The sequence below is a fragment of the Gossypium arboreum genome, chromosome 6, assembly GCF_025698485.1.
Source record: "Gossypium arboreum isolate Shixiya-1 chromosome 6, ASM2569848v2, whole genome shotgun sequence".
Classification (NCBI taxonomy): Eukaryota; Viridiplantae; Streptophyta; class Magnoliopsida; order Malvales; family Malvaceae; genus Gossypium; species Gossypium arboreum.
Genome location: NC_069075.1, coordinates 115,932,453 through 115,951,559, shown reverse-complemented (window position 1 = coordinate 115,951,559; position 19,107 = coordinate 115,932,453). Strand labels below are relative to the sequence as shown.

Genomic DNA, 19,107 nt, shown 5'->3' with positions numbered 1-19,107 from the left:
TCAGTGACTCAGTTTAGCGGTCCCGGAACCACTTCCCGACTAGGGTCAATTTTGGGCTATCACAGGTATGGCACATGAGGTTTATATTCGACAGTCACTGGTTTGTTTGTATTTTGACCTACCTCATCTCTCCATTTGCTTACCACAGTTTCTTGCCTCGGTTCTGGTTCAGGCTCAACGACTCCTTCGTCATCTTGAGTATTAATTGCATTGAGTTGTTCCTTTGGATTTGGTTCGGTATTACTTGGCAAACTACCTTGTGGTCGTTCAGAGATCAGTTTGGAAAGCTGGCCTATCTGAGTTTCGAGTCCTTAGATCGTTGCTTGTTGATTTTTAAGTGTTGTCTTGGTATTTTGGAAATGGGTTTCTGACATTGATATGAATTTTGAGAGCATCTCCTAAGGTTCAATTTCTTCTCTTGTTGATAAAGTGGCTGTTGAAAATCCTGAGGATTTTGTGGCTTTTGATTTCCTTGACCACCCCAGGAGAAATTTGGGTGGTTCCTCCAACCTGTATTATAAGTATTACTGTATGGGTTATTTTGAGATCTAAAGTTATTATTACCCATATAGTTGACTTGTTCCTCTTCGGTTGTGGGATTGAAGGATTGATATTCTGTATGCACACCTCCTCCGCTTGAGTCACACCTCATTACTGGATGTACCTGCGTAGAACCAAGTAAACTATCAATCTTTTTATTGAGAAGTTCTACCTGATTTGACAGCATAGTAATTGAGTCGATGTTATAAACGCCGGCTATTTTTGTTGGCTTAGTCCTCATGACTTGCCACTGATAGTTATTTAGTGGCATTTCTTCAATGAATTTATAAGCCTCTTCAGGTATTTTATTGTTGACGGTTCTGCCAGCAGCTGCGTCAACCATTTGCAGAGTCGAGGGATTCAGACCATTGTGGAATGTTTGTACTTGAAGCCAAAGCGGTAACCCATGGTGAGGGCACCTTTTCAGTAAGTCCTTGCATCTATCCTATGCATCGTAAAGTGTTTCTAAATCCATCTGCACAAAAGAAGAGATATCATTACATAATTTAGCCGTTTTAGCTGGTGGAAAATATTTTAGTAAAAATTTCTCAGTCATTTGTTCCCAAGTAGTGATAGACCCTCGTGGTAATGAGTTCAACCACTGTTTAGCTTTGTTTCTCAGTGAAAAGAGAAATAACGGAAGACGAATGGAACCATAAAAAATGCCAATGATTTTGAATGTATAGCAAAATTCCAGGAAATTTGCTAAATGAGCATTGGGATCTTCATCCTACAAACCATCAAACTGTACAAACTATTGTATCATCTGAATAGTGTTAGGTTTTAATTCAAAAGTATTTGCAGCTATAGCAGGTCTAACTATACTAGATTCAGCTTCTGTTAAAGAAGGTTTAGCATAATCATACATAGTGCGTGGAGCAGGATTTTGATTAGCCGCAATTGCAAGAGGTAGCTGATTGCCTTGGTTTTCAGCCATATCTACGGTTGGGGTTGGGTATCATCTTCTTGCTCATTCTCCGTGTATCGTAAGCTTCGCCTTATCTCTCTTTGATTCCTATGAACTGTACGATCGATTTCTTCGTCAAAAAGTAATGGTCCCGACAGGTTTCTTCTAGTCATAAACTATAAAATCTGCCAAAAGAATAAGTAAATTAATAGATAATAAAAATAAAAATAAAATTAAATTACAAGAAAATTAAATGGCTAAAGTAATAAAAATTTAGCGTTCCTAATATTTTCGGTCCCCAGCAACGGCGCCAAAAACTTAATCCCGTGATTCGTAACAAGTAATAAATATTTATAATGAAGATCAAACGTAGACTAACTATTATCACGACGAAAAGGCAAGTGCATCTATTGAACAATAGTATAGTAATGGCAAGACCGAGATATCGTACCCAAGGGAACCAAAAGTACTAGTAATAACTATCTTTTTATTATCTAGCCTAAGAATAAAAGGGTTTGTTTTAATTAACTAATTAAACTAAGAACACACAGAGAAAAGAATTGGGGAATTGCTTTTGGGAAAATCGATTGAATGAAGACAATACCTAAGGAAAAATCCACCTAGACTTTACTTGTTACTCTGGCTCTGAATCGGATGATTTATTCATTCAACTTGTTCCGTAGAGATCCCTAAGTTATGTTATTATCCCTATTCAAGACTAATAACATCTAATCCCTAGATTGAATAACCGAGACTTTTCCCTAATTAACACTCTAGGGTTGCATTAACTCGATCTATGGATCCCCTTATTAGGTTTCACCCTAATTTGGCAAAATCTTGTCACCCTATTTCTAGGCGTGCAATCAACTCCGCTTAATTATGACAAAAGTACTCTTAGACAGGGTCTATTCCTCCTCTGAATAAGAGCATGTCTTGAATCAGTATCCTGGAATATCAAAATAAGAATTACGAACATATAATTAAGAACAAGTTAAATAGTTATCATACGATTCAGAAAATAATAACAAGATTCGTCTTAGGTTTCATTCCCTTTAGGTATTTAAGGGATTTAGTTCATAACTAAATAAGAAAACATCTCAGAAGAATAAAGAATACAACACATAAAGAAAACCCAAAACTCCTGAAGGGAAATTGAGGAGAGATCTTCAGTCTTGATGATGAATCCGGCTTCTAAGATGGATCAATCGGCTTCCTTGGGGTAATTCCTTACCCCCCTTCTCCGTCTCCTCTTTTCCTCCTCCTCTAGTGTGTATTTATAGGCTTTGGAATGCCTAGAAACCCTCAAAAGTGGCCTTTTTTGAATTGGACTTAACTTAGGCTTGGCAGGGACATGCCCTTGTGACACGGCCTTGTGATGTGATTGCCAGGCCGTGTTCGATCCGTTAAATTACACACGACCGTGTGGGTCAATGGCCAGGCCGTGTGAATCGTGAAAGCCTTGGTCAACACCCTTGAAAGACACGAGCGTGTGAGTTGCTTGTGTGGCAAGGCTTAGGTTGTGTCATCTTCTCGATTTGGTCCGTTTTGTCCCTTTTTGGCTTGTTTTTGGCTCCTTTTGACTCTTGGCGCTCTCTTGAGTACAAAACATGAAATTAAAGCATTAGGAGAATCGAATTCACCAATTCTAATGAGAAATCATCTATAAAATGCATAAAACATGGGGTAAAAATATGTATATTAGGACTCAACATAGTAACCTCGCTCGTAGTGTTTTCATACATCACACTCAAAGCCTCAGACATAGTGCATGCGATATAAGAGTGCGTAGACCCAACATCAATCAATGTAGTGTAAGGTACATGGTGAATAAAAAATGAACCCGTAATAACATCGGGGGCGTCTCTGTCCTCTCGGCGACGTGCAGCATAAACCAGCGGCTGCCTCGCCTCAGTTTGACCAGCATCTCTGTCTGATGCTCCACAACCACGGCCCATATCATTTCCACCTCTGGCCTGAGCACAAACCCTCGGTGGCTGCTGAAAACCTTTCTGCGGCTGAACAGTACCCCTACCAGTAGCTTGCATCTGATCGGGCCTCTGTGCACAATTCTTGATATGGTGCTCCATAGATCCGCACCTGAAACATGCCCTCATCTGTACCCAGAACTCGCCCTGATGGCGTTTCCTACAAAAAGTACAAGGCTACACCCAAAAGTAGCAACAGGAACCCCAACTCTAGCTGGCCATCGACCTTGGCCTTTTTCTTAGGCCCCACAGCTGAACCTGAGGGCCCCCAAACCCTCTTGTTCCTTCTCTTATCCTTCTCACGATTCTGGAGCTCAGCGCACTTCACATCTTCAGTGATCTTTTCCTTTTTTACTAACATTGCCAAATCTTGCCCCCTCTATGGAGCTATCAAAACTTGTAGATTATCTCTGAGGCCATCCTCGAAATGAACACAGCGCTCATACTCAGTGGCCACTATGCCTCGCGCATAACGGCTCAATTGCAAAAATTATGCCTTATATTCAGCTACGAACTTATCCCTTTGGGTCAGATTCAGAAATTCCCTTCTGCAAGCATCCACATAGCTAGCCCCCATATATTTCCCTTGAAATACATTTTTGAAAAACTCCCAAGTTAAAAAATTAGGCTGAGTACCCTTTTTCACTGTAAGCCACCACTGATAGGCTTCATCTCGTATCTATGATCCTCTCTGTGGCCTCTATCCAATATTCAGCCACATTAGGGATGACTCTCGCAATACCCCTAAAGATCTCAGCCTCATTAAACATGAGTTGTTCCATTACCGACCCCCGGGCCACAGTACCAGTATTGGGCCCAGCGACCCTATTTAAAATTCATAGCATAGCTTGGGGCAATGCGTCATCCCCAGCTACCCAATCGTCTGACCCAGTATCGATCAAGGGTGAAGTCGGTACCTCCCTTACCTTAACGTTAGACATATGGCCCAATGTCGAAGACCTAACCCGAGCACCTCCACGACCTCTGCCGCGGCCTCTTGTACCCCTTCAACAGAAACCTTTGGTACTCATTATTGATTTGCGTATTATCTGTATTAACAGTTTTATGCATCAGTTTTACAGTTCCTGTGTTTATTAATGGATGTTTATTACTTTGAAAATTCTTTACTATTAATTGAAAACAGTTCCTTTGAAAATTTATGGTTTTTAGATAATAACCCAAATCCACAGCCGAGTTTTGCAACCCTGGCTCTAATACCACTAAATGTAACACCCCAAACCCGACATAGACGTTGTGATCGAATTACTGATGTCACATTGGAGTGAGTTTTGAAAAGCGTAGTTTTACTGGAAAAGCCAATTTGTGTTAAAACCTCATTTGTGTTCTTTAAGAGAAGTTAACTTATTTGTTCATTTGATAATTTATAGGTTTGATTAGCAAAACATGATCCATACTATATTGTTATTACGCTTTGAAAACATGGTTCGTTGCGAAAGCTTTTAAAATAACTTGTGTAGCTTGGTGGTTGAAAATCATTTACTTTTTGAAAACTCGTGTCCTACTGCCAACAGATAAGTCATTTTAAATAAATCCCCAAATAAAAATAAAAACTTAAAACGGCCTTATTACATTAAATTTACCCATATAAAACTACATTTACCAAAATTCCATAACGAAACATAAACAGTGGTGTGGCCATCCCCTAGTCCCTCGCAGCACCAACCCACTTAAGGATTACCTACACAGATAAGTAGAAAATGTGAGTTTTAGAAAACTCAGTGTGTAACCCATATTTATCAAATAGTCAAATATACAGTGTTGAACAGTCTGGGACTAAACCCATATCAGTCGCAATATCAGTGTGGGCCTTAGCCCAATACAGTAATAGCATCAATGTGCATACAAAGATCCTACCCATCCATCCTATAAACTCCACTCCGTCCAGCCTTACACTCCATGTGGGATAAAATCGACCCACCCAACCCTACACTCCAGAATATAGTACCAGTTGCGGCACTCACAGTATTTGCAGCAGAGTTGTCAGTAATAAGCTTATAGCTTTTCAGTACGCTTCTTCCAATATCATATGGCCCACCCCATGCAATGCAATATAATATAAATGTTCATACAATACAGAAGGCATTCTCAATAGTCATTCAACATACAAGGGTATATCCATCTTTTACCTCATTAGGGTCTAAGTGTACTTACCAACCCAACAGCAGGTCCACAGTCGTCTCGTGCGACCCATGCAACCTTAACAATTAAACAGTGAAAATGGGCCCAAGCCCATAATACGACCCACTTATGCCCGCACGCTTGTGTGGCCCAATAAGCCCAAATAATGGCCTTGGCTGTGTAAACAACACAGCTGGCCTTATAATCTCCACACATCCATGTGGTTTACCCATGTGGGGCCCACACGGCCTATTTCGGCCCAACGTGGCCCAAAAATGACCTAAGCCCACGATATCGCTCGTGGTAGTCTCCACAATCACATGTTCGCACTTTAGTGTTTAGGTGACCTCACGAGCAAGCGCACACTCGTGTGGCATAGACGATACTAGTTTTCCGGCTTTTGCCATTTCACAATAGAAATAGTGTGATTACGCACCTAAATGCGGAAGTGCGCTCCTAGCCCATGAGTTTCCACACCTATCACAGTTAGAAGTTTGATTAGTCACTTATCAACATTAGGGTTAGACACCCTTCAACTTACTTTAATTCCAACTAATGTTGATACTTGCCTTGATTGGCCAACTGGGCTTAGTCTTCCTAGGTCGCTGATCAAAGTTGATCCCTTACTCTTTATTAAAAATCTGCGTTATCAGTGAAAACCATTAACACAATTTCTTAACACATGGTTTGTAACATTATGTACTTCTATCCATAGACAACCACAAACTCCCTAGTAAGGAAGAAGGACATTCGACCAACATCATAGAATGCAAGCCCACATGCCTCACTTGAACACTAAAACCACAATAAAGTTACCTTCAGTTAGGATGAAGAGGGTAGGTTTTGGACCTCTTAGTCACCACTTGCCCTCCTTCACTTCACGAGAAAGTCTAGAATCCAAAAGAACATCACGAGAAAAGGGAGAAGGTGAGTATCGGTTAGTAAGAAAAAGAGAAATATTCGGTTTCAACAATGTGACAGAGGAGAGGCTTGACGACAATTGAAAGAGTGAAGAAAAATAAGAGCCCGAGTGTACTCATTGACTTGTCAAAGCACTATTATCGAATCAGCACAGGAAGGAGTGAAAGAGAGATGGAGTAATCGGTTTAGGTTCGAAAATGAAAGAAAGTGCAAGAAGAACAATTGAAAGAGAAAGAAAGAAGAAAAGAGTTTAGGGAGAGAGAAGAAAAGAGTTTAGGGAGTTCGATATAAAGAGAAAAAGAATGCAACCAGAACCAAAAGACCCTCAATTTCCAAAAGAAAAGAAAAGTGCCTAAAATTTCCTATCACCCATCGGTTCTCCAAAGAAAAAGACCCCAAAAAAGAAAGACCATTTGACACTCCCAATGACTAATTTTACCAATTGGTTTTTCCTATACGGTACCCCCTTCTCTTCCTCAACCATACACTAGCCCAATCCCCCCAAAATCTCCTAACTTTTCTCCCCCCAACACTCCTAAAATCACTCCCTCTAACCGCCCACAACTCTCCAACAACCACACCTCAACAACCTATTCAAACCTCACCAATTTCACCCAACTTAGGACACTCCCACGGCACATAGAAAAATAAAATGCTTAGATGCACTTACTAAGTCTTGAACCTAAGACTTCTCAAACACTCACAAAATACATAACCACTAAAGCAGATGGATATTTATGCCACAAACACACCAGAAGGAAAACAAAAATAATATTACACAACTTTTGAGATTTGAGAAATTGGGGCGTTATAGAATTGGACAAAGACTTCTTGATTTTCAATGATATGTTGTTGAATGAATTATGATGCATTTTAAGTCAAAAAAGTAATGTGATATCTTAATGTATCTGCTGTCATAGAAAGATTCGACTTTGAGATAGCGTAGATGACTTGAGATTGTCATTGTATGATCTTTGAGAAAAGAAAAATATGGTTACAAGTGCTTGGATAGAAAATCCAGAGCTTATACATAGAGTTTGCAAGAAAGCTCACAGGAGTAATATATTGGTGCTTAAGTTTGGAAGTCGATATTTCTGATCTTTATATTTGGATACCTGAATTGTTATCCAGATTATTCTTATCTTTGAAAGAGAAAGATGTTTTGTGGCTTGTTGTTAAATGTTTGATAAAATATGCAAATCATTTTGGTATGGGTTGAATTCTCACATAACAGATCAACGGAATCATGTATCTTTGAGATTGTCAGATTTCTTAGTATGCTAGTTTTGGTTAAACGGATAGAGATCGAGATTTAGTTGATGTGTCGAATGGCAAAGAATTGTTCATCACTCTAGTATGAGAAACTAAGAAACAAAGTGTTAAGCATAGCCTGAGTAAAAGTTCTTTGGCAATGATTATGTGATAGTGAAGCTTATGTGTAAGCTAAACCATTCTTCTGGTAAGATTTTCGGGGACAAAAATCCCTAAAAGGGGGAGAGTTGTAAAACCCAAAATAGAGCCTAGTCGGAACAGTGGTTTTGGGAGCACAAATTTGACATAAGAAAATTCTTTTTTATTATATTTATATTGTCTACAATTTCACGAGATGATTTTGTGAAAATCTCGTTCGAAAATTTTGACGTTTGGCCACTCAATTTAGTCAAAAGGACTAAATTGTAAAAAGTGAAAAAGTTGAGTTCTCCATGTTAGAGATGTCTAATTGTTATGAAATTTTAAATCAGAGGTCCTTAAATGATAACTAGACCATTTTATAACTAGTGGACAAAAATGGACATGGTATGATATGTTTTTCAAAGTTTTCATTAAGGGCATTTTGGTAATGTAATAATTAAAAGAATTAAAAAGCCAAAATAAGCCAAATTGTCCATCTTCTTCATGTGCCAGCTGAATTTACCATGGAGGCCATGGCTAGGGTTTTCAAGCTTCCAAGCTCATTTGTAAGTGATCTCGAACCCCGTTTTTAATGTTCTTTACATTTTTGAAGTCCCAGTAACTCGATTTACCTATTTCTACCATTATTTTGAGCTAGGGTTCATGTTTAAAATTTTACCCATAAGTGATATGCATGTGTTTTGATGTCTAATGGTAGAAAATGAATGTTGGGTGTTAAATAAATGACTTTTCCTAAGTGATTTTGGTGAAAATGCTTAAAAGGACCATTTTGTAAAAGTTATAAAATTTGTCATAAAAGTGTGATGTAGTGGAAATTGTGGGCTGCTATAGTTATGAAAATTATTCAGCTTGGTTTAAAGTGCAATGAAATTGAATAAATATCATTTTACGAGCTTAGGGGCTAAAGTATAAATAAGTGAAAGTTTAAGGGTAAAAATACAAATTTGTAAAAGTATGATTTTGGGTAAATTTGAATAACGTGAATAATAAATTATCTATATTTGAAATGTTAGATCAAGAAAACCTAGATTCTGGCTTAAATCGGAAAAGTTCAAGATTGTGGACTAAATTGGAATAGCTGGTCGTATTGCATTCGAGTTAAGCCCGTGTGACTAAATAAGCATGTTATTCGTGTTATTGTTATTATAATTGAAATCCACTTTGCTATGATTGTATTAAATTATATGTTAATTATATTGTGTATGGGAAAGTAATGAACCCCAAGAAGTAATCGATAGCTCAAATGTTGTTAACATGATACGTGATGATTGAATATATTGGAAGTTTGATGGAACATGATGTTTCTTTGAAACGAGGAAGTTTGTATGAAAGTAATTCATCAACTTCATTATCATGTGCTTAATACTTGATATTGTACGAAATGTGGATATATGCCATTATTGGAACTGACTTGTGATAATTCAATGAAAATGTAATACTAGCTTTGTATCTCGAAAATCCCGTGTGACTCTGAAGAATGCTTAGGATTCCGGGTATCATGACACCATATTAATGTGTGCCAGTGTAAGACTATGTCTGGGACATGGCATCGGCGATGATATGTGTGCCAGTGTAAGAACATGTCTAGGACATGGCATCGACAATGATATGTATGCCAGTGTAGGACCATGTCTGGGAATTGGCTTCGACGATGATATGTATGCCAGTGTAAGACCATGTCTGGGACATGACATCAGCGATGATATGTATGCCAGTGTAAGACCATGTCTGGGACATGGCATCGGCGATGACATGTGTGCTAGTATAAGACCATGTCTGGGACATGGCATTGGCACTGACATGAGACCTTGTATAAGATCATATCCAAGATATGGCAATGATATGTGGATCAATGTAAGACCATGTGGGAGACCTGTGACAACCCTAAATTGACCCTAGTCGGAAAGTGGTTTCGGGACCACAAAATCGAGTCATAAAAATAATTAATTGTTATATTCTATGCTTATTGTGTGTGTACATGCACATGTGGAAGTTTCATTCTCTAATTTTACCAATTGTATGAGAAATTATTAAATAGGGATCAATGTGAGACATGGTGAAATATGATAGGCTAATTTTAAATGGCCTATTAATACATGTGGAAAAGTGTTTGTCCTTGCATGTCAAATTAGCCAAATTTGAGCATGATGGCCGGCCATGCTATGGGTGGAAACATGTCTCCAACATGTTAGGCTAGTGATGCATGTAGGAAACAATAAAATAAGAAAGTTAGTATTAAAGAAATGGAAAAAGAAAATGATGATAACAAAAAAATAATATGTGTGGATGCCCCCCTTTTTGCCGTGACAAAAACAAAGAAAGAAAGAAAAAAAAAAGTGGTTGTTCATCCTTTGGTTATCTTGGCCGAATAGAAGAAAGGGAAGAAGGGGGAAGAACTTGAGAAAAATCGGCTATGATATTCCATGAGATGCATGCATGTTTTAGTTGTTAGTTTAATTTCTACCTAGCCCATGGTTTAGATTTCTTTTGCTATTTGATTGAGATGAAATTCGGCCATGGATGTTGTTTTGATGTTGTTGTAATGAAGCATGAAGAGGAGTGAGTTCGAATGTTTAATAAAAGGAGATTTTTAGGTCATTGAGTTCTTGTTGTTGTGTGTGTATGTGCATGAGTAATCAGCCATGCTATAGAATTCATGTTGCAAAATGATAAATGCTTGGTACATTCGGCTATAATGGGCATTAAGAGGGTGAGGTTTGAATTAGTTAAATGTTCATATAGGTTGTCTTGATGAAAAGAGAAAGAGAAGAATTAGATATCATATTTGGTGCTAGTGTGGTATATAAGGGTGTTGAACTTAAATAAGTAATATTCAGCTAGCATGATAAGTATGAAATATTAAGTAAATGAGATAATTGATGGTGAAGTGGCTAATAGGGACTTTTAATGAAATCTATGCTAAGGCCGAATGTATCAAATGCTAAATGTGCATATGTATATTCGGCCACCTAATTAAGCACATAGGTGGTGTTGAATTTAATCTTGCACATTCGGCCATATGGGTGTACACACTTGTGATACTATCCTTGATTAGGATAGTTGGCAATAGGGTGATAGCCTAAGGTTGTGAACCAAATAGTTCAAAAGCATGGGGTAGAAGGATAAGAATTTGTCATGTGTATCCTATGAAATGAAATTTTAACGTGTGATACAAATATTTTACAAAGTGGTTGAATGGGTTAATTTAATTGACTAAGCTCAAGATCCTAAAGGAGAGGCGTCCAACAAGGGGAAATCGAAGGTCATCGAGTAGCCGACTTGGGATTATTTACCCAACACAAGGTAAGTCATTAAGCATGTATTTGGTATTGATTTAAATGATCATAATACCTATGCAATTGTGTTTAATGAGATGATATGTATATAAAATGTATGTGTATGGAATGATGACATTGTTGAATGTATAAAGGTAGTAAAATGCGTAGAGTGTTTGGTCTCGGCACTAAGTGTGCGGGCAATAAATGGGCACGGTGACAAGATTGGCACTAAGTGTGCAAGCTTGAAAAGTATGGCACTAAGTGTGCGAATTTAAATTATATGGCACTATGTGTGCGAGCTTAAATCACATGGCACTAAGTGTGCGTGATCGATTATTAAGCACTACGTGTGCGAATTTAATATATATGTTCGATCGGTTACTCACATGGAGGGTGTGACCTTATCGAGTTGATCATGGACAGCGGAAAGAGTAAGTACCTTGAGCTCATGGCGAATAGGCGCTATGTTCATGCTCGGGGTTGAGCTTGGTAAGCTTTAAATCTATGTGATGATTAAACTTGCAGTCACGTAAATAAGGTATCATGGGATAGATGAAAGTTCGTTTGTTTGCATGATTGTGGTGAAAATGAGTTGATATATGGAAATTGCCTCAAATATCTTATTGAATATAATATGAAATGTGAATGTATGACTTGGTATGAGATTGAACCGAAAGGTCTAAGGAACTATGGTATAGTTCGATATGGATGGAACAATTAGCCTCGTTTCATTGTTTCACTTTGTGATAAATTTTGCTAATGGATAATTGTGGAGTGCTTATGACTTACTGAGTTATAAACTCACTCGGTGTTTTTCTTGTCACCCATTTTAGGTCTCTTGGACTCGTCTCTTTTGTGTGCTCGGAACCGTCAACGAAGTCATCACACCGCGAGCAATCTTTTGGTATTGTCTTCTTAGTCGATCTAGGAGAACATTTGGCATGTATAAGCTCTTTGTTTTGTGAAATTTTGGGTTGTAAACTTTAAGCCATGCGAATATGGCCTATGTGGTCGGTTGAGTGGGGTTTTAAAACTTATAGTCGCGAGTCCTAGAAATCTTAATTTTGATAAGGTGGTCACAATTTGTGTTATGTATGATGGATTATTAGTAAGGCCAAGGAAAAATTCATGAAATAGGCATAGTCTATTGCGGTAACTGTTGCGGACAGCAGCAGTGATGTGAGATCAAAAAATCACTAAAAATAGTAGAAGTGGAATTAAATGCTAAAAAAATTACGTAATCGAAGCTTGATGGGTCTATTTTCATGTGGACAAAACGAAATGACCATATGAGCTGTATTTTAAGAGATATTCAAGTTTTGGCGAAACAGGTCTAGAACGGTTTCTGGATCCCCTCTTCCGACTTTGAAAATCCATTATAAATTAACCAGAGAGAATTAGAGGTCATGCCCTATATGTGAAGATTCCTTTGTGAGTCTAGTTTCTTTAGAAATAAACGGCATGAGTGTTGTAGCCTTGTACAGGAAGATATCCAAGTCGTAACGCACAAAGGTGAGTGTTGTTGAACCCTGAAACAAGGGAGAATTTAACTAATAAACTGTACTAATTGGCTCAACCAAAAATTCTAGAAAAAAATTTGTGAATGGAATTATGAGTCTAGTTTCAGGAAAAATTTACGGAACTGGTTTTCGAGTTCTGGAACTCGAGATATGATCTTTAAGGTGACAGTGACGCAGTTAGCTAGCCTGCCTGGAACAGCAAAACAAAAAAAAAAGATTATAAAGGGGGAAATAAGTGAAGTAAGTTCGGTAACACCTCGTGTTCAACTCCGGTGATGGTCACGGATTTGGGGTGTTACAATTTGATTGGTATCAGAGCTACGGTTTAGTCGGTTTTAGGACTACCATAGCGCGTGTGAGTTTAGCTATACATGCCAAATTGTTAGTGCTTAATAATGTGATGACTTCTGACGGTTGAAATTTTGTTTTGATTAGCAAATGGAACCCGGGGTAGAGAGACCCTTAGCGGATGACGTTGAAAGTGTAGCGGCTGCTCCTGTGCAAGGGACACCGCCTGTTGAGCCTCAGTCATCTGCGAATAATTAAGATGAAGGGGCGAAACAAGCCTTCTTCACCATGATGAATGAGTGGGTCGCGCAATATGCCCGAACCAATCCGGCTGTCCAACCATTCCCGATTTTAAATACTCCACCCCAAGAGCCCGTAATGCCATCAGTTACTGATCCTGTGAGGCTGAGTAAACCACCGTGGACTTGATTAGGAAGCGCGGGGCCGAGGAGTTCAAGGCCATAGTTACTGATGATGCCGAAAGGGCCGAGTTCTGGCTTGATAACACCATTAGGGTGTTTGATGAACTGTCATGCACACCCGATGAATGTCTAAAGTGTGCCATATCCTTGTTGCGAGACTCAGCCTACTATTGGTGGAGGACCTTGATTTCCATAGTCCCAAAGGAACAAGTTACTTGGGATTTCTTTCAAACGGAATTTCGAAAGAAAAATATTAGTCAACGGTTCATCGATCAAAAGCGTAAGGAATTCTTGGAGCTCAAGCAAGGCCGTATGACAGTATCTGAATACGAACACGAGTTTGTAAGACTTAGTCGGTATGCTCGGGAGTGTGTGGCTGATGAGGTTGCTATGTGCAAAAGATTTGAAGAAGGATTGAATGAAGATTTAAAGTTACTGGTGGGTATTTTGGAGATAAAAGAATTTGTAACACTAGTTGAACGAGCCTGCAAGGCGGAAGAACTTGGGAGGGAGAAGAAGAAGGCTGAATTTGAAGCTAGAGACTGTCGTAAGAGATCGACGGGTAAAGCTCCATTTTCGGTTGTAAAGAAGTTCAGGGAGGACACAAATAAGTCAAGGAAAACTGCGGGAGTTTCCATTAGAGCACGACCATCGATGGACTCACGAGCTACTTCGGTTGCTAGTGTGGGCAATAATCATCAAGAAAAGCCTGAATGCCCCCAATGTGGAAGACGACACATAGGTGAATGTTGGGGTAAGTCTGCTAACAGGGCCTGTTACGGATGTGGTTCGAAGGACCACTTCATTAGAGATTGCACGGAGCTAGATGAGAAAAATAAGATGCAAGGTGCGAGACCTAGTGGAACGACGGCTAGAGGTAGACCCTCGAGAATTTCAGGAGGTAGGGGTGGTAATCAAAGAGGGGCCTTTGATACGGTGGTTTGATCCGAGACCCGTGCTCCTGCTAGAGCATATGCCATCCGCGCACGAGAGGAGGCATCCTCCCCTGACGTTATCACTGGTACTTTTACTCTCTTTGATACTAGTGTGATTGCATTGATTGACCCTGGCTCTACTCATTCATATGTATGTGAAACCTTAGCATCCAAAGAAGACTCTACTGTTGAGTCTCTCGAGTTCGTAATTCGAGTGTCAAACCCTTTGGGTCAATACGTACTCGTTGATAAAGTGTGCAAGAGATGCCCCTAATAATTCGAGAATCCTGTTTTCCGGCCAATCTGATGCTTTTGCCGTTTGATGAATTTGATGTTATTCTTGGTATGGATTGGCTGACCGTACATGAGGCAGTGGTGAACTGCAAAAAGAAAACCATTGATTTGAGGAGTGCAAATAATGAGATAGTCCGAGTTGAGTCTACCGATTTAAAGGGAGCGTCAGCGATAATATCTTCAATGACCGCTCAGAAACATGTGAAAAAGGGGTGTGAAATGTGACAGCCCAAAATTGACCCTAGTCGGAATGTGGTTTCGGGACCACAAAACCGAGGCATAAAAATAATTTAAAATTTATTTTGATGCCTATAATATGTGTGTGCTCATGTGTGACATTTTTTATGATTGATTTAGTGTTATAAGGGTGAATTCCACTAGAAAGGACTTAGTAGTGAACTTTGAAAGTACGTTAGGGAAATGTGTGATGACTAATTAAAGCATGCATGCAAAACAATGGACTTGCATGTCAAATTCCCCCTTTTATAGGTGGTGGCCGGCCATGACATGGTTTATGGGCAAAGAAAACATGTTGAAACATGTTTTGTTAATGTAGCATGAAAGAAATGATTAATAATTAGATGTGGGAAGAGAAACAAAAAAAAATGTGTGAGAGTGTAGCATTCCCCCATTGCCGTGCAACTAAGAAAGAAAACAAAAAATTTTGTTCATCCTTGTTCTCTCCTTTTTGCCGAAAATACTAAGAGGAAGAAGAGATTTTGCTTCATTTTCTTTGTTTAGAAGAGATCTAGAAGGAAATTTGGCTAAACTTGCATCAAGAGTAAGGTATGTATGAGGTTGTGTTATGAGTTTCATGCATGTTTTAGTTGCTAACTTGATGTTCATGTTAGCCATGGTTCAAATCCTTGTTATGCCATGGGAATGGTATTTGGCCAAAGTTTTATTGTGTTAAAGCCATTGCATGCTAAATGTGAAGCTTGCTAATGATGCATGCAATGATGGATTGTCTACTCTTGAAATTTCTTTGTAGCCATCTTGAGTAAGACATTGAGTTTTCTTTTTGTTTAACCATGATTGAAGTTGAAAGGGCATGATTGTGATGTATTCGGCCATGATGCATTCATGAGCATGGTTCATGCTTCTTGCATGTTAGTTAAAATTTGTGTTTTGGATGGCTATGGACACCTTGAAATTGACCTTGCACCTATATGTGTATATATGATTGCACATGATATTTTGATTATGAAGAAAGTGATAAATATGTTGTTTAAAGAAGAAATTTGTTGAAGAATGTTGTGAAATTTGCATGTACAATCGGCCTAGTACACATATGATGTGAAAATCTTGCAATTTATTGTTGATTTTGTGCAAGTATGACTAAGTATAATCGGCCACATGAGGGGAATTATTGTGCATGCATTCGGTTAGAGGCAAGCTTAATGATGCCTATTCTTGACTTAGGTAATCGGCTACCTTGTTGTGAGCTAAGGCCTAATGTGTGTGTAATTAAAGAAAATTGACTAAAGTGCTTAGTTATGTGATGTTGAGTCAATGATATGTGTATTCGCCAAGGCTAGCAAGCGAGACTTTAATGAATTGAATTTGTTTGAATTAGCTCAAGGGCTTAGAGGGCCACAATTGGATAAGGGGAAGGAAAAAGTGATCGATTAGCCGTCGAAGCCGTTCGACAACATCCGAGGTAAGTCCTCAAGAAATGACCCTACTCGAATTATGTGAAATGAAATATGGATGTGTAATGATTATTGATATATGTGTGTATGAGTATTTGAATGATACCCGGGCTAAGTCCCGAAGGCGATTATGCTAGTGATATGTTTGAGCCTTAGTAACGAAAATGAAACATGGATGTGTAATGATTATCGATGTATGTGTGCATGAACAATTGAATGACATCCGGGCTAAGTCCCGAAGACATTTATGCTAATAATTATATCCGGGTTAAGACCCGAAGGCAATTGTGCTAGTGACTACATCCGAGCTAAGACCCGAAGGCATTCGTGCAAGTTGTTAAATCCGGGCTAACACCCGAAGGCATTTGTGCAACTCGTTATATCCGGGCTAAGATCCGAAGGCATTCGTGCATGTGGTTATATCCGGTTGTATTTCGGAGAAGCTTGGGCCAAAGGTGAGCGTTGGTTGCTGTAATAAATTTAATTAGTACGCTCGAAAAGCCCAAAGGATAAGGTATGTTTATATGTACATTGGAAAAGTCGATATGTTTGAGTAACATTCGTTCAATCGACTAACGAATTTTCAGCTATTGAATTGGTTGATATCTTGTGAAAGTATACAATGATGAAGTGTGAAGTAAGTAGGATTATGTGAATGTGTATTAATGAAATGATTCATTTGGCTATGTGAATGTAATGCTTTAGTTAAAGCTGATTTTATTGCTTGAGACTTACTAGGCATAAAAATGCTTACCCCGTTGCTTTGGCTCTCTGTTTTATAGATTTTGCTCGTTAGCGATCGGATTCGGGATCATTAAAGTCGAAGTCATCTACACTATCAAAGCCTCCATTTTGGGTATAATTTTGGTTGAACTTTGAAATGGCATGTATAGGACTACCCTATTGTAGAAGGTCATGTACCTTTCGGTTTTATGTAAGCTTGGATAGCCATGCGAAAATGGCTTATATACGTTGTTAGTATGATTCTATAATCGTTTTTATGATGATCATTATGGGGTATGGAATGGTTTTGAAAAGATTAGCCATTGGAATGGTTAATCATGATCACACTTGTGCTATGTATGCAAAAAGGGCCAATTGAATCGTGGAAATCATGAAATAGGTAAAGGTTACCTTGAAACAGATGCTGGTAGCAGCAGTGGTGTGGTTTTGAAAAATCACCAAAATTTGTAGGAATGGTATTAAATAGTTAATAAGTTATGTAAATGAACCTTGATGAGTCTACTTTCATATGGAAGAAACGAAACGGTCATAGGAGTTACTTGTTAAGAGTTATTAAAGTTATTGTGAGACAGGGCCAGAACAGTTTCTGGGTCCCCTGTCGCGACTTTAAAAATTTATTATAAATCATCCAGAAAGAATTACAAGTCATGCCTTATATGTTCAGATTTCATTTTGAGTCTAGTTTCATTAGAATCAAACGGCACCAGTATTAAAGCCCTGTACAGAGAGATATTCAATTTGTAATACGCAAAGGTCAGAGCAGTTGATCCCTGTAATATGGGTGACTTTAACTAATAAACTGTACCAATTGGCCTGACCAAAAATTCTAGAAATAAATCCATGGAAGGATATATGAGTTTAAATTCAGGGAAAATTTACGGAACCAGTTTCCGAGTTTTGAAACTCGAGATATGATTTTTAAGGCGACAGTGACGTAGTTTTCCAGCCTGTCTGGAAATGCCAAATTGGTCGGTGCTTTAAGAGGATTTAGCTCGTTAACCCCTCGCGTCCGACACGGCGATGGTCTCGAGTTCGGGTGTTACACTTTTATTGGTATCGAGCTACGGTTTAGTCGATTCTAGGACTACCGTGATATGTTTGGGGTCTAGCTATACATGCCATTAAATGATGAATTGATAGTGTGGTGATTTCGACAATTTGACTTTGTGTTTGTTTATAGCAATGGATCCCGATCCCAACCGAGCAATAGCTGATGATGTGGAGAGTGTGGCGCTGCTCCGCCGCGCAAGGGACAGCGCCATGACTCTCAACCTATGGCCAGCAATCCGAATGATGAGGCTAGGCAAGCCTTTTATAGTGTGATGAATGATTGGTTTAACCAATACATTCGAACTAACACTACTGTTCCACAACCTCCATTCCCGACAAATGCAACCCCAACCTACAATACCTCCGTGAATCGACCAAATAAGGTCAAGTAAGCCCCAATCGATAGGATTCAAAACATGGGGCCACTGAATTTAAAGCTACGGATGATGACGATCTTTGAGCAAGCTGAATTTTGGTTGGACAACACTATCCGGTGCTCGATGAGCTATCTTGTACACCGATGAGTGCTTAAAGTGTACCATCTCCTTGTTACGTGATTACGCCTACTATTGGTGGAGTACTCGACTTACGTGGTGCCTAGAGAGCAAGTGACTTGGGAGTTCTTTCAAACCGAGTTCCGAAAAAAGTATATCAGTCAGAGATTCATCGACCAGAAGCGAAAGGAATTTCTTGATCTTAAGCAAGGCTCTATGTCACTTACCGACTACGAACGAAAATTTGTGAGGCTTAGCCGGTACGCGCGAGAATGCATTTCGTCCGAAGCTATTATGTGTAAACGCTTCGAGGATGGGCTGAATGATGATATAAGGATGTTCGTTGGCATTCTCGAAATACGAGAGTTCGTAGTACTTGTTGAGCGAGCTTGTAAAGTCAAGAGCTTAGGAAGGAGAAACAAAAGTTGATGTGGGAACCGGAGAATTCGAAAAGGTCCTCGGGAAAGTCTCTTCAACAGGCATCGAAGAGATTTCGAGATGATGTGAGCCGGTCTAGAGGCACTT

The 19,107-nt window shown here is 39.0% G+C and overlaps 1 non-coding gene across 1 annotated transcript; it reads left to right on the top strand.

Annotated features, from left to right (window-relative positions):
- The first annotated feature begins 941 nt into the window (after positions 1–941).
- LOC128294324 (small nucleolar RNA R71) lies at positions 942–1,048 on the top strand. The gene has a single exon (XR_008284636.1). It is a non-coding gene; the product is annotated as a small nucleolar RNA R71 (small nucleolar RNA).
- Positions 1,049–19,107: the final 18,059 nt, after the last annotated feature.